Consider the following 14,882-nt stretch of genomic DNA (forward strand, 5'->3'; position numbering starts at 1 on the left):
GAAAGATGAAGTCTGAGTGAGAAAACCACTTTTGCTACCGACATTAGTCTCCACGTTCACAAAGATAAATCTTTGCTAAGCTATTGCTATTCTCTACGCTTACTTTTCAAGTTTTGTACTCACTGTCTTTTTTATTTCTCTCACAGTAAGGACTCCTGTTCAAATTTTATATTTCACAAACTGTCCTAGAAGTTAAAACACAGAAAAAACATAGTAAGTAGTCTAGAATCAGTACAGATATTTTGGGTTGCTTTGTTTTGAGTGACCTTGAAATGTTCCTCTTGCCTCTGCCAACAAGCTTTCCTGAGTCTTCTTAAAATCGTTCTTCGCTGGATCAGAAAACAGAAATCCAAAGGCCTCTCTCCTGTTAGGCTGTAGAGATGGAAGACTTTATTTCTTCTCAGAGAGGATTAAAGGTCAAGATCAGCCTTTGTGTTTTTTTTTTTTTTTTTTTTTTTTGCTTCAGACGAAAAAATAGTGAATTTTTTTTTTTTAAGAACTACTTTATGAGCTGCAAGAATAAAATTGATCTCAGCCCCATTACTACCCACCAGTTCAGTGATTGGGGAAGTCCTTCCGTAAGCACATGCGTGTGTAGTTAGGATTACAGTGAAGACTACAATACCGGAAAAGACTGTCACGAAGGAGAAGACTGGAGAAGGCTCTCTTGTCCTCTCCTCCATGGTGTCAGACATTCATCACTCCAGCTGAAAGCCACAGGAGTGTGTATCAGCTATGGCAGTCTAGTAATGTCTGTTGAACAGGAGTCCAAATAGTTCCAGGGAACTGGTTGCCTGGTGACCACATGCTTACTGGTCATAAATTAAATGCTACATTAAGTATACTGCCAGCATGGGTCACAGTCACTCCCTGCTGCAGGGATGTAGAATAAAATTACTACCCCGGAGCTATGTGGACATTCCCGGATTGTCCTTTTCAGTGTATGGCCGAGGGTCATTACCATGGCACTCATCCACAGTACTGAGGAGTTAGATAGAGAAGCTCTGCTCCCGTAGCCTTGCCCCAGTGTTATGGAGTGTGCAGCCACTGAGGACAGACCATACAGTCAATCTGATTATAATTACAAAGTGCAGTACACACAATCTCTGAGCTAAATGTGAGATTGCCATGAAGGAAGGCTATGGGAAGAGGAGTTTCAAGGGGGAAAATAACAAGACCTTTAATATCTATACAAGCAAGCAAAAGCTGTTCTGTTCTGCCAAGTCAAGTGGTTAAGCCAACTCAGTGCCATCTTTGGGTATCTGTGTAAGCCAGTTACAGAAGCAAAAAAGAAAGTTAGTCATATAGTAACAAACAGTCACACAGGGCTCTTCAGTTTTAGAGCAGGTCACTGAGTCAGAGATACTGAGACTTATCTTCCAGGGACTGGAGTTAGAGGCAAACAGCTAGAGGGATGCCTAGCATAAATAGTTTCTTTAGCCATCACACTGGCATTTATTAACCAGGCAAAGGGGTGGATTTTTGCCAAGAAACTTGGGTAAGTAAGTGATTGCTAGACAGCCAAGAAAAGCATTCTAGGCAAAAGAAACAAACGGAGGTCCACATGAGAGCTAAAACACTCACTCCTAACTACAAAGATTCAGTGTGAGAGAGTAGGAATGAGAGGAAGGCAGTTCTGAAAAGAGAAGGGGTTGCATGCAGACCATCTCTTCATCTGATGGAAATGTCACCAAGCAGTAGAACACAAGATACCTAACGTAGGCTCTATGAGATTGTTTCAATGTGCACGTTTGGAGTTATCTATATTAAACTATGCAAGAGTGACCATCTTAAAATGGTCATCTCTACATAAATATTTCATACACAGACTTAGCCAAACATCTTAAACACACACACTTCAGCCTCCCAAATGTTCCTCCATCCCACTCAACAAGATCTATGGGGATGGCTATTTGCTGTTTTTGCTGCTGTTCTTTTATTTAAATGTAATTATATCTTTTCCTCCTCCCTCCTCGCCCTTCAACTCTTCCTGTACACACCTTCTCAATCCCTATGAAATTCATGACCTCTATTATTATCATTACAAATATATGCATGTACATAAATACAACCTGCGGGGTCCATTTAGTTAACAGTTGGTTTTGTTTTGTTTTGTTTTGTTTTGTTGTTTTTGTTTTTTTGCAACAGCAGAAATAAAAGTCAATCAACAATTCTCACCAGCTGTGCCACCATTTCCCATGGTGGGGAAGCCATGTCATCTGAGCATCCAAGCTGCTTTACAAGAAATCTCCAATTCCAGGAAGAAAGAGAACATCATTCTGTTGTGGGGTGCTCATCACAGAACACTTCTCGGACATGGGTTTTAGCCAATAGAAAGTCTTTCTTAGCTGACCAATGACTACACTGTGTGTTCCAGATCACGGTGTAGCGCTGAGCCTTTCTCAGGGTTGAACCTTTAAGCACAAAAATCTTGTCCCAGGTTGACATTCTTCAGTTATGAAGAACAGTTAGCCAGAAGCAGAACTACCGAAGCCAGAAAACAAGGGTGGTACTTTTAGGGACTCTCCCAGAACTATGGACTTTGATGAGTTGAGCTTTTGTTTTAGTTTTGACAGGTAGTGCCACCTACTACATACAGCCTGAATGGCATTCAATTAGGGAGTCAGCTGTGCTAAGGTCTCAGGGCCTGCTACATTCCAAAGTTGCAGAACTAAAGAATGTGTCTGTGAGAACAAAGCTCACCTAGTAGATGATTGTGGGATTCCAGAACAAACGTGTGTAAAGAATTCATGTTTCTATTTCATTCTTCCTATTTTCCAGATGTTATTCTACTGACAGGAAAGAAAGGCTGTGTGAAAGGCCCCGCTTTCTGAACCCTAGTAATTGCTTGTTAGTAATCATGAAAGCATCATGAGTTCATGAATGTTTCTTCTTTAAAATTATTATAATACCATTTTTTATTCATAAATTAAGTGTAAAACATGATAATAGTCAAAATTATTCATATTCCTAACTTTGGGTCTTTTCACTTCTTAATGAAAGCTAATTTACACATAGCAATTAAGGACCTTGATCCTGTCAAGAAGCCAGAACACACACCCCCAAACGTACTGTTTCCCTTTTGAAATGAACAGTATGTACCTTGAAAAGTGCTGTGGCATCAAGTTATAAGAATCAACGAAAGTAGAACATGGGAGGGTGGCTTTGTCACGCCATAGGGTCTGTAATATGAGTTTGTGAATGATGAGCATTAATAAGGAAGCAGTTCTCGGTCAATGCAAACTGCTTGCTTAGCCGTGAATTACAATAACTCGGTTCCAGTTTTTCTAAATCTGACCATGTGGCCTCAAATAATCCGTAGGGTCTCCAGGCGAGGGCTGCATTGTCTTTTATAATGTGCAGAGCCCGGCAGACAGTTCCTTTCGCTTCCTAAGTGTTCTTGCCAAAAACTGCCTTCATGACCACGTGGCCTAACGGATAAGGCGTCTGACTTCGGATCAGAAGATTGAGGGTTCGAATCCCTTCGTGGTTACTTTACTTTTTTTTTTCCTCCTCTGATTTCTATAAGTTAAATTGTAACGTCCGATCAAAAAATAAAAAAAAGACTCCCTCATTTTCTGGGTTTTCCGAAATTCTCGCTTGCTTCGGTCAAAGGGAAAGGGGAGACCATTTTCGACACCTTAAAGTAGTAGTCCTCAATCTTCCTAATATTGCGACCCTTTAATACAGTTCTTCATATTGCGGTGATCCCCAGCTATAAAATTATTTCGTTACTACTTCATAACTGCAATTTTCCTACTGTTATAAATCTTAACGTAAATATCCTGATATGCAAGATATTTGCTATACGAGTCCCAATGCGGGGGTCGCGACCCCCAGGTTGAGAAACACTGCGAAGAACTGAGTTTGAGAAAGACAAGAATCAACTGAGATGAGGCCTTCCGGTATCTTGGACTGTCAGGTTCTCCCAGGGGCCTCTGGGCCTCAGTTTTGATGGGCTGAATAATCCACAACCCCTGCATTTTTGTTGTACTTTGAGATAGGGTTGCAAGTAGTAAAGGGTGGCCTCCTGACTGTACCATGCACTCACTCAGGCCTGCCGCATCACGCCTGGCAGAAATGGGATTTTGATCCAAGAAAATAAAGACGTGCCTGAACCAAAGTATTCCCTCTTTTCTTCTCTTCCTGTTGTACAGAAAGAAAAGGCATGCACCATCCAGAAAACAACACAGAGGAAAAGCAGAACAATCTCGGACACCCTGAGTGTTCAGTGGTCACTAGACGCTAGAAATTTGTCCCCAATTCAGAAAATATAGTATTTACACCCTTTGATAAATATGTGAGACGTGTTGCTTTAAGACGGGGGTTCAGAAACACACACGCTCTGAAGCTCTTTGGAGAGATACGTGGAAAGTGAATGGGTGGGGAAGGTAAGAGAAGAAGGAAAAAGAAAGAGGAAGGAAGAAGGGAAGGCAGTAAAAAGAAAGGTGGGAGGGAAGGAAACGAGAGGATGTGGGGAGAGGAGAGGAGAGGAGAGGGAGAGGGGGAGGGGGAGGAGGAGGGAGGAGAGGGGAGGAGAGGAGAGGGATGAAGGAACCGCAAACAAGCCATCAATTGTAAAATAGTAGCACTAACAAATAGCTAAATGTCCTAAACACAGACCCATCCATCCCATCCCACCCCGACGCCATATGATGACCACTACTTTCCCACATATAGCTATAGTCTTACATTATTGTTTCAGTTAGATAAAAATGACCAGGCTATCCAAGAATAGTTTCTGAACCAACTGATTCACATTACATTTTACCTCCGTTGTACTAAACCACTAAATTCCGTTTTGCCTAACTGAGGACATGTTTCTGTTGGCCGTTGTTTTATTGCTAAGAGGAAAATAATTAGATCAAGTGAAATGTTCAGTAAAAGGTCAGACAGATACCGGGTTCCATCTCCCATAGCATAGAATCTTTCAACCACATGCCTTGGTGTTTACGCAAAAAAGTTGGAAACTGCTGCTCACAGAAACTTGCACGTGAATATCTACGAAGGTCGTTCCTAGCTTCCAAAATGCCAGACTTTTGTGGGCCCTGGGCATCAATCTCACAGTTTCACATAGCCAAGGAGTGCTTCAGGCCAGCCACATGAGGACGCCAGAGAGACACCAAATCCTTAACCATAATCAACAATTTTGACCAGTTTTTTTTCCTTGGCAGTTCTGGGAACCAAACCCCAGATTCAGGGCCTTGCTCAGGTAAGCAAGTTGCTCTCAAATTTGAAACAAATGGGTCATCCATCTTCCATATAACACTTGCCTCTGATCCACCAGTAAACCAGATCAAGAGCAGGCGGGTTAAACACTTGAACACACGCTTTGCAAGGCACAACTGTAGCAATCTTTTCCAGTTTACTATTTGTTTAACATTACTATACTTTCATTTACTTGGGAGAAATAGAGAACTAAAAGACAATATTCGATGTCTTTTAAAGATAAACGGGAAAAAATAAATATTCACTTACTGGCTTTACCAGCCTTTTCACTGTGGTTTTCTATACATACAACACACACTTGTACCTTTCTGTGTTATAAATTTTAATGGTCTAATAGTCTTTTATTTACCATAATGCATAGGACCAAACCCTTATTACATTACAGTTATAGGCAGTGCTGTATCATACATTCCTACAGTCAGTAAATATATGCACATTTTAGAGGTTGCCCCAATTGGATCTACTATAGGAAGAAGAAACGATGGACATGCATACAGAAAAGGTGGGACGTCACCGGTTGTGCACTCTGATGAGATGCACAAAGAGCAACCAGGAAATGAATGGATTTGTTGGATATAGCTGGAGGGGAAAAGGCAGGCAGGTTAATCTTTTGTTAAAAAGTTTCTGCAGTGTTCGGCTGTAAAACTCTGGAGGACGCTGTGGTTAATAGTTTCTTCATGCAATTAGCTAAAGGGAAATCTTGACCAAGGGAAGGCTTTTCCAGTCCTCCGAGCTCAATCAAGGAAGGCTTATCTACTCCTGTGAATCTGAGGTTTTGGAGGCTTTGACATAGCTGTATTCTTATCAGTGATACACATATGCTAGATTTTCATCTAATCCCATATCACTTTCTCTGTGTCCTTTATAGAAACCTTACAGACATGGGCCCCTGAGCACTCTTTCTTTCACGTGGCCCATTGTCACCCTCGATAGTATATATTTTTAACCTGTATTATCACTTGCTTCTGAATAAAGTCTCCTTTAGTTTAAAGAGTGAGATGTTCTGAATAAAATAAACTGAGATAAGCAGCATAATTTCTACATTCAGAAGGATATATAATGTCAAGGCTGGCTTGCAACTCAAGGTGATCCTCCTGCCTCAGCCTCCCAAATGCTGGGATGACAAGTGTTAGCCACCAGACCAGGCTTTAAGTTTCTGATGTAAATTGTCAATGATATTCTGGGAAAACACATCTAATTTGCATTCCTTCCAAGAGTAAAATTCATTGTGGGGTAGGTAAATGCCAAACTATTTATTATACTCATTTCTATTTTTAAAAATAATTTAGGATCTGGGCATTTTTCTCCATGGTAAACCATTTACCCATCACTAAATGAAACCCTGAGCTTGATCCCCAGTAATAACAAAGGAAAGAAACAAAGAAGCAATTAAACATGGCTAGTTGTGTATATTGCATGATACATGCTAACACCATAAGCACTCAGCAGTGCCCACTATAACAGGAAGTCATGTGTTCCTGCTCCGTCTCAATGCTGGAACTAAATCGAGTATAAAGCACCAGATATTTAATCTGCAATTGAAAGGTGAATGGGTGCTGTGGTTATCAGAGCTACATTCAGCTCTTTCACTGAGCAGAATCCAAGTACAAACATATAGAGTTATAGCAAGTATATATATATATATATATATATATATATATATATATCCCTCCCTCTCTCTCTTTCCCTCTTTATGTAGACTGGGCCTGGCCTAGAATTTCCTGTGTAGCCAAGGATGCTCTTGAACTTCTAATCCACCTCTTTCTACTCACAAAGTGCTGGGATTACAGGCAGACACCATTGTGCCTGGCTTTTCTCAAGATGGAAGGCTCAGAAAGGCAAAACTATCCCCACATCCACCTCCCCGTTTTCTAACACACTTACATACAATTAAAAGCACACTCAGGTATGCTCTTAAGAGTGACAGTGCCCTAGATACATTACACCTAGAGAAAGTTCCAATCCCCTAAATCCCTACACACACACACACACACAATGTCTATACACACACAATGTCTATAAGCATTTATTTTATAAATATGTTACATTTTGGTATTTGTAAAACATAAAAGATAAAGAGAAAAAGTGCAGGGAAGGCCAGGGTGTGACTGCTCAGGTGTCCCTGACATCAAGCATCTCGGAAACAGAGCACAGTGTTCACGTTATGCAGGATCCTGCTTCCAATCTGAACAGTCGCCTTCTACTCTTATCTATAAAAGAGAAGAAACATTTTCAGAGACCATCTTCGTTAGTGATCCCCACCAATTTTGTGCTTCTATTATTGGCGCACAATAACACCTAGAGACAGGAAGGGAGAGAAAGTACTCCTAAAAGGCAAAGTCAGGAAATAGTGAAAGGCAGAATGAGATGGAGATATTAGGGGGAGACTGTAAGGTAAGACAACTTTCGTATCTATAAACCGGCCTGAAATCTCAAAAATGCGAAATTGAGTAAATCGAGAGGTACGTGAAGACAAAAGGGAGAATAAATTTGTTCCTGAAAAGAAAGAGGAAAGAAATCTACCATACAAGCGGCACGGAAGTGGCAACAAGGTGAAAGGCCTTGGATGAAACACTTGTGAAGTTATAGGTGTACAGATGTTCTTCACCGCCCGGTGCTAAAACCTCAGGCTCACAGAGCCATGAGTGAACTGAACGACGAGGATGGGATTCGAACCCACGCGTGCAGAGCACAATGGATTAGCAGTCCATCGCCTTAACCACTCGGCCACCTCGTCATGCCTACTGTAAGTTTGGGATAAATTTTTATGCTGTGTACCTGTTAATGAGTCGGGTCAGGGAAAATTAATTTGAATTTCGGGATTTTTTTTTTTTTTTTTTTTTTTGAGGAGGAGGACAATTACATTAGTTTAATTTGGCTTTTGAATTAGACGGTTTAAACATATAGTCTCATCACTTTATCGCATCTGTCATTAATGAAACCAAAGTCTTTGCTGTCTATAAATACCCCGTCCCCTTAGTTTGATCAGAGAAAAAGAAAGAAGTAACAAACTGCTGGGAAGAAGTGGATCTGGATAAAGCCACAGCAGGAGAAATGAATAAGGAAGACCATTTATGATGACTCTCATTTTAAAACGAAGATTGGATTTTGTCTTTTTGTGTGTGTGTCCATGTATATTAATTATATCATCATTGGAGTTATGATGCACCTCTCTTTGCTTCCAATATAAATAAATGCCTGCCTTGTGGCATAAACCTAGACTCCAAGGATCCCAGGTGGGATGTGTTAAATTGTTATTGGTTCTTATCAGAGCGTGGACATTGAGAAACAGACTTGCTGGGATTTCTGAGAGGACTTTGTTTTGTTTAGTTTATAGAGAAAAATGTGACAAAACTGGTCAATTGGTATTTCCTCTTGATATATTCCTTAGTATTGTCTATTTCTACACCAAACCAAGCAAAGATCACCAAGGACACATCTGCAGTCAGATGAATTGGAATTGTTGCTCTGCAAGTAAGAGTACATCGTAAGAAGAAACTTGGGAAGACTCAGCAAGAAGGTGTAAGAAAGGGCTTTGCGTGATTTGGAGGAAGGAACAAGAGAGAGGTTTCATTCTTGGTGGATGCTCCCAGGTGAACTGTTCAGCTACCTAATCAGTAAAAGGCATAACTGATACACTAAGAAAGGACATTGGTTCATTACAAAAAGAAAAGATAGAATACACATGGTGTTTGTACATCAGAGTAGACTTGATGTAGAAGGTCACAGTGGAAAGAAAGGCTGTAACACCTGTGACACCTATCATTATTAGTTATCAGGAGATATTCAGTGACTCTTTAATTGTCGTACTAGTCAAGATGTGAAATGTCTTGTTGTTGTTTGATCAAGTTTCTACCTCATCCCATTGGAATCAAAGACGTCAGTGTGCTGTGGAGAAGCTGTGAGGTTGCACCGCATCCAAAGACAAACCCTAGGGACCAACTCTGAGTCTCAGGCTAGATCCTAACCTCCAAGCCTGACTCTGGACACCAGAGAACATGCTTCCATTTCTCTTCTATTTTTCTTCTGTACTCAATGCAATTGTGGGGGAGGCGAGTGTGTGTTTTGATAAGAATGAATAAGAAAAATAAGAACCAGCCTGGTCTACAAAGTGAGTTCCAGGACAGCCAGGACTACACGGAGAAACCCTGTCTCGAAAAACCAAAAAAAAAAAAAAAAAAGAAAAATAAGAAAAGTGGGTGATGTTGCCAGGGCTTCCTTTACTCAAGGAGGTAGGATTTGAGAAGAGAAAGTGTAAGTCTAAAGGTGTGTCTATCTATGCCTGCTGGGTATATTCCTAGTTTTGGGTGAAAATGAAAAGCCAGGACACCAAACTGAGACAGATCTGAGGCTTGAAGTCCAAGTGCTAGACGTGGTACATCCTGAGTGCCTTCAGCTAGGTAATTACTGAAAGTCCCGCTTGCACTTTCAATAGACAGTTAATCTTCTAAATAATGTCAAACCGTGAGTGTAGGGGCTTGGGGAGGTGTCCCAAACAAGAGGAACCCTAAGATAAGCACACTGCACCACTGCACCCCAAACCTTTCCAAGACAGAGTCCATGCTAACAAGCCAATTTTACTTTGAGTAACTTTGAAAAAAAGAAAGGAAAAACTGAAATTTTAAAAAGGGAAGCACTTGTAACTAGGTGAAGGTGAGCTAACGGGTGATTAAGGAGACTTGAGGTGTGGATGGATGCAGAGGAAGGAGAAGCAGAACATGGACAGAACACATTTTAAAGTGTAGCATAAAATCCACTATACCATATTATTCTTAAACAGTCACTGAATATCTCCTAATAACTAATGTTAGATTATTGCTAACATTTCTTTTTGCATTCGAAAATATATTTTGAAGAGATTCCAGAGAAAAGATTGCTGAGGAAAAATATGGACACTCTAACAGCTAGCTCTCTGACCACCCGTATACTTACTTAGCAGAGACCAGAACTGAGAAGGAGGATCCAGCCACTGGAAGAAATGTAAGCAAAGATGATCCAGTAACTGGTAGAACTGCAAAAGGAAACGAAGGTCCCACCGAGATTTGAACTCGGATCGCTGGATTCAAAGTCCAGAGTGCTAACCATTACACCATGGGGCCACATGTGAGGCGGTATTGTCCATTATAAACTACCTGAAGTATATTTACATGCATTTTTGATCTCAGCGTGTGGATTAGATTTTAATTCCTGACAAGTTTACTTCAGAAACAAAGTACAAAAAAAAAAAAAACCTCTCACGTGTTCTGTCTTATTAGAACTAAATTCATGTATAAAATCTACTGACGTTCAAACAATAATCAGTGATCCTTTACAAAGGAATTCGGCTCCAGGATAAACAAGACGAATCCCTAATCCTCGCGTCTGCACAAACTTGGCCAGTTTAGAATCTGCAGTTTCCAACAAAAGTGGTTCCTGGTAAAACTTTAGAAAAGAGATAAGGGTAAATACAGACGGAAAGCATCTGATTGTACAGCTTGGGAGGGTTTAGATGAGCTGAGAAAATGTTCAGATGCCATGTAACTTCCTGAGGTTGCTATCTAACTTCTGAACTTGCTATAGATGCACTGATAAATTCTGAGGGAGGTGCGCCAAAAAAGTCACGAGGTCCCACCGAGATTTGAACTCGGATCGCTGGATTCAAAGTCCAGAGTGCTAACCATTACACCATGGGGCCTACGCTAGAGAATGTCCTTGGTAGATATTAGACCAAGAGTCAGAAGACTGATGCACATTTCTGCAATCTGGATTTGTAAAATTGCTGCACTACTAGAAAATAGTTGAAGCTAGCTGCTCCTTGCAAAATGAGAATTGAGTGTTTGCCAAACCAAGTTATCAACATTTGCTCCACCGGAATTTACAGAAAAAAGTGTCAACACCTAGAAATCTCTTGGAAAAAAGGAGCTAAGTATAAAATTCGAAGAATTTACTAGTACTTTAGGATACAAAATAAATTGCTTTACCTATTTAACTATATTCTTTCTTTGTCCTTATCCGCATGTCACAATGAATCGATTGCTCACATAATGCTAATAATATATTTTATTTTGTTACTTTTACTCTACGACAGCAATCTCTGTACGCCTCAGAAAGTCTGGGTATTTTACATAGCAATAGTATTATTATTTTTAAAATTAAACTTAGCCAAAAAACAGTTTTAAAATTTGTCTGCTATTTTGACTCAGAAATTCGTCTTCCGAAACAATCTACAGGCAGGTCAAACGAAAATTTGTTTGAAGTATTTATTTCAAAATGTTAAATACACTCTGGAGTAGACACGCATGTACAGGCGAGGTTTTGGGGTTCAGACAAGAAACATACTTCAATGTCATACCGGCATGATCTTACATCTTGCTAGATTCAACAGAAGAAAATGGAATTGAAATAAAATTCTGTTCTCAGCCAAAGAAAGCGGAGTGTTTCAATGTTTACGCTGATGGTAGGGACAAGTTTCTACATGTCAAGAAAATACTTACACGTAGTCGGCAGGATTCGAACCTGCGCGGGGAGACCCCAATGGATTTCAAGTCCATCGCCTTAACCACTCGGCCACGACTACAGGAGCACATGTAGTGACAGGATATATTCCCATGAGAAGTAATTCCCTAAATATTTTTCAAACAATATTTCTGTAATGTAATTACAGATCTAGACTACTTACCGTCGTACTAAAAGCAATGCGATTGAAGACTGGAAGCAGGAATTATAGCCCAACAGCTGGCTGATATGAACATCCTCTGGACAGACAGAGATTCATGACGAAGTGATCGCAAATGTAGGAACCTGAATGACAGTCTCAGGACCTTTACTGAATACATAAATATTTATTAGTAAATTTCACCTTGTGGTTCTTATACGAAAAGTCCGGTACTATAAACGCTGATATTGCTAATTGAAAGTTTTCCTTGAAACCTGTCCAAAAGAACGGTTAGCAGAGGATGGTTTCGATCCATCGACCTCTGGGTTATGGGCCCAGCACGCTTCCGCTGCGCCACTCTGCTGACAAGCAACTTTAGGTATTTTGGAAATCTTAACTAAAGATAAAGCTGTTCAGTTCCTGCCTATTCAGCATTATACAAAAAGTAACTTGAAACCTTTACACTAATGTGAAAGCCAATAACGAATTCACCGACTTAGAATTTTTCCTGCTGAAAATCGGTCAAGCTGAGCTGGAGCTCGGGAGCACAGCATGAATTGTTTCGGGTTACAGGGCAAAAGGCACACCTAATGTCAGAACTTTTAATACCAATCTTGTAAAAGCTTTGAACTTGCAAAACCCCTCGTTTTGGATCCAAATATTTTTCAGTTTCACTTTTTGTTTGTTTGTGATTGGGTTTTTGTTTTGTTTTAACTTTTGTTTTTGTTTGTTTGTTTGTTTCGTTTTGGTGGTTTCATAAAAGAAATATTTAAAAAGTTGAGAGTGCATTGGCCGGGAATCGAACCCGGGCCTCCCGCGTGGCAGGCGAGAATTCTACCACTGAACCACCAATGCTTTCTACGGCACTAGCTCTTTTCTTTCTCCTTACAAAGGTATCCTTGTATCTGGTTAGTTTGTAAGGGGAAAAAGCCAATGCCCAGAAAATGACTACGCAACAATTTTTAAAAGATGATTAGAAAATAAAGATTATCTCAAACAAAAATAGAGTTTTTATTTCACTGAAAGAAATGAAATGAAAGCCCGCAATATGGTCCCTCTTGTCTATCTTATTCGTTCTTCAGAACAGAGAAGTATGGTGTCTTCCAAGGTGTTTTTGGTAGCTATGATTGACTGCTGTGGAGTAGGGAACAAAAGAAAGAAAAAACAAGAAAACGAAACAGCAGAAAACGTTTCAGTTTCCTGGACCAAATTTCTCTAAGTTCTAAATTTGGTATACAGATCTGAAGAGTATGAGAATTATCTCAAATTTTGATCGAGTTACCTAACTTTGTTCTTAATTACTTATTTCTAAAAATTGGAATAAAGAGCTGGTTTACAAAGGAAAGTTTAAATGGTGCTCATTTAAAAAGACTTAAAAATAAAAATTTTTTAAAGAAAAAAAAGTAAAAATGAAAACTTTTAGAAACAACCTAGGTGTGGTGGCTTATATCTGCTATTCCAGCACGGAAACTACAGAGGCAGACAGATCTCTGTCAATGTCATCCCAGACCCACCCCAGACTAAAAAGCCCGCCACACAACCCCATCCCACCCCCGGTCTACATAGCAGTTCCAGACTGGCCAGAAGTACATAGTGAGAGCCTATCTAGCCTGGCAAGAGAAGGCCAGGCAAGCAAGGCAAAGAAAACCCAAAGATTATATGGGTCAGATATTAAGGACGGTTTACCTGGATGGAGGATCTCTCACGAGGGCGAAGGATGTCGACTACTTTGGTCATCGGAAGGCATCCATAAGCTGAAAATTTTCTTTTCCAAAATCATGCTTTTGAGTCTTGGGTAGAAGCCTGTTACTGAACACATAGTACAAAATATTTTATAACCACCCCAAAAGTCTGCGTGCAAGCCAATAAGCAATCATTCGGGGTTTTCTACTGAAACTTCCGATGGGTATTTCACTCGAGTCCCGGAATAAACAAACACTTGCAACATCTTGGTTCCTGAGCAAGTATCTGGAGAATGGAATGCTAGAATGAACCTGTGGGAGATAAACTCATGTTAATAAGGAGAGTAAAAAATTAAATTTATGAGAAAAATGGTAGATAGACAATCCTTTAGCTACAATGGCGTTAAAGTACTTGTAGCTGGATGTGATGGGACAACCCTGTAGTCCATCACATGGGCTGTAAAACAGCAACAGGTTCAAGGTCATCCTCAGTTATCAAGGTTCAAACCTGGCCTAAACTACACATCACATAACAGACCCTTGCCTCAGATTCTCCCCAGGGTTAATGACTGCTACCTGGCAGGATCTTGTTTGTTTGCTTGCTTGTTTGGGGTCGTTGTTTGGTTGGTTTTGTTTTTTTTTTAAACAAAGTCTCACTGCATAGCTCCATCTGGCCTGGAACTCACAGAAATGGGGCTGCCTCTGCCTCCTAAGGAGTGGATAAAAAGTGTGCCACCATGCCTGACTAGTCTGAATTTTTTTAATCTTTGAGTCAATACCCTATAGAAATACATTAGGCAGAATCTAACATTTCAAATATTAGAGTCATTAAATATGGTTAAATATCCTTGTCAGATGTGGTCACTAGAAGTCATACTGGAGTCAGAACAGAAAAGAAGACAGTAATGCTGAACTCAAAAATGAGTGCACATGCCTGTAATCCCAGCACTTGGGAGGCAGAGACAGGCGGATTTCTGAGTTCGAGGCCAGCCTGGTCTTCATATGAGATAAAATAAAAATGACACGGACAGAAGCAGTCGGCCTCTAAACATGAACATAAACTCCTTTGCTAGGACCTCAACTCCATTGGCAGAGCCAAATCAGTAACATTGTTACCTGAAGTCCCTAGGCTCTAGGGAAAGATTCTCACTCTCGTGGACTCAGTTTTCTGGTGTTAAAAAGTCAAAATGTCTCTGGGCAATGGGAGTGCATGCCTTTAATCCCAGAAGTAGGCAGATCTTTGAGTTCAAAGCCAAACTGATCTGTAGAGTGAGGTCCAGAGCACTCAGGACTACACGAGGAAACTGAGTCTTGAAAAAGCAAGAAACAGAAGCAGA

At 40.3% G+C, this 14,882-nt stretch overlaps 7 non-coding genes across 7 annotated transcripts; 1 reads left to right on the plus strand and 6 right to left on the minus strand.

Annotated features, from left to right (window-relative positions):
* The first annotated feature begins 3,420 nt into the window (after positions 1-3,420).
* Positions 3,421-3,493, plus strand: Trnar-ucg (transfer RNA arginine (anticodon UCG)). Its single transcript has one exon. It is a non-coding gene; the product is annotated as a tRNA-Arg (tRNA).
* Positions 3,494-7,884: 4,391 nt separating this feature from the next.
* Positions 7,885-7,966, minus strand: Trnas-gcu (transfer RNA serine (anticodon GCU)). Its single transcript has one exon. It is a non-coding gene; the product is annotated as a tRNA-Ser (tRNA).
* A 2,290-nt stretch (positions 7,967-10,256) lies between these two features.
* Trnaq-uug (transfer RNA glutamine (anticodon UUG)) lies at positions 10,257-10,328 on the minus strand. Its single transcript has one exon. It is a non-coding gene; the product is annotated as a tRNA-Gln (tRNA).
* Positions 10,329-10,831: 503 nt separating this feature from the next.
* Positions 10,832-10,903, minus strand: Trnaq-uug (transfer RNA glutamine (anticodon UUG)). Its single transcript has one exon. It is a non-coding gene; the product is annotated as a tRNA-Gln (tRNA).
* An 800-nt stretch (positions 10,904-11,703) lies between these two features.
* Trnas-uga (transfer RNA serine (anticodon UGA)) lies at positions 11,704-11,785 on the minus strand. The gene has a single exon. It is a non-coding gene; the product is annotated as a tRNA-Ser (tRNA).
* A 370-nt stretch (positions 11,786-12,155) lies between these two features.
* Trnam-cau (transfer RNA methionine (anticodon CAU)) lies at positions 12,156-12,227 on the minus strand. The gene has a single exon. It is a non-coding gene; the product is annotated as a tRNA-Met (tRNA).
* Positions 12,228-12,647: 420 nt separating this feature from the next.
* Trnag-gcc (transfer RNA glycine (anticodon GCC)) lies at positions 12,648-12,718 on the minus strand. Its single transcript has one exon. It is a non-coding gene; the product is annotated as a tRNA-Gly (tRNA).
* Between the last annotated feature and the right edge of the window lie 2,164 nt (positions 12,719-14,882).

This window comes from Mus caroli, unplaced genomic scaffold (assembly GCF_978045245.1).
Source record: "Mus caroli unplaced genomic scaffold, Mus_caroli_1 scaffold_15, whole genome shotgun sequence".
Classification (NCBI taxonomy): Eukaryota; Metazoa; Chordata; class Mammalia; order Rodentia; family Muridae; genus Mus; species Mus caroli.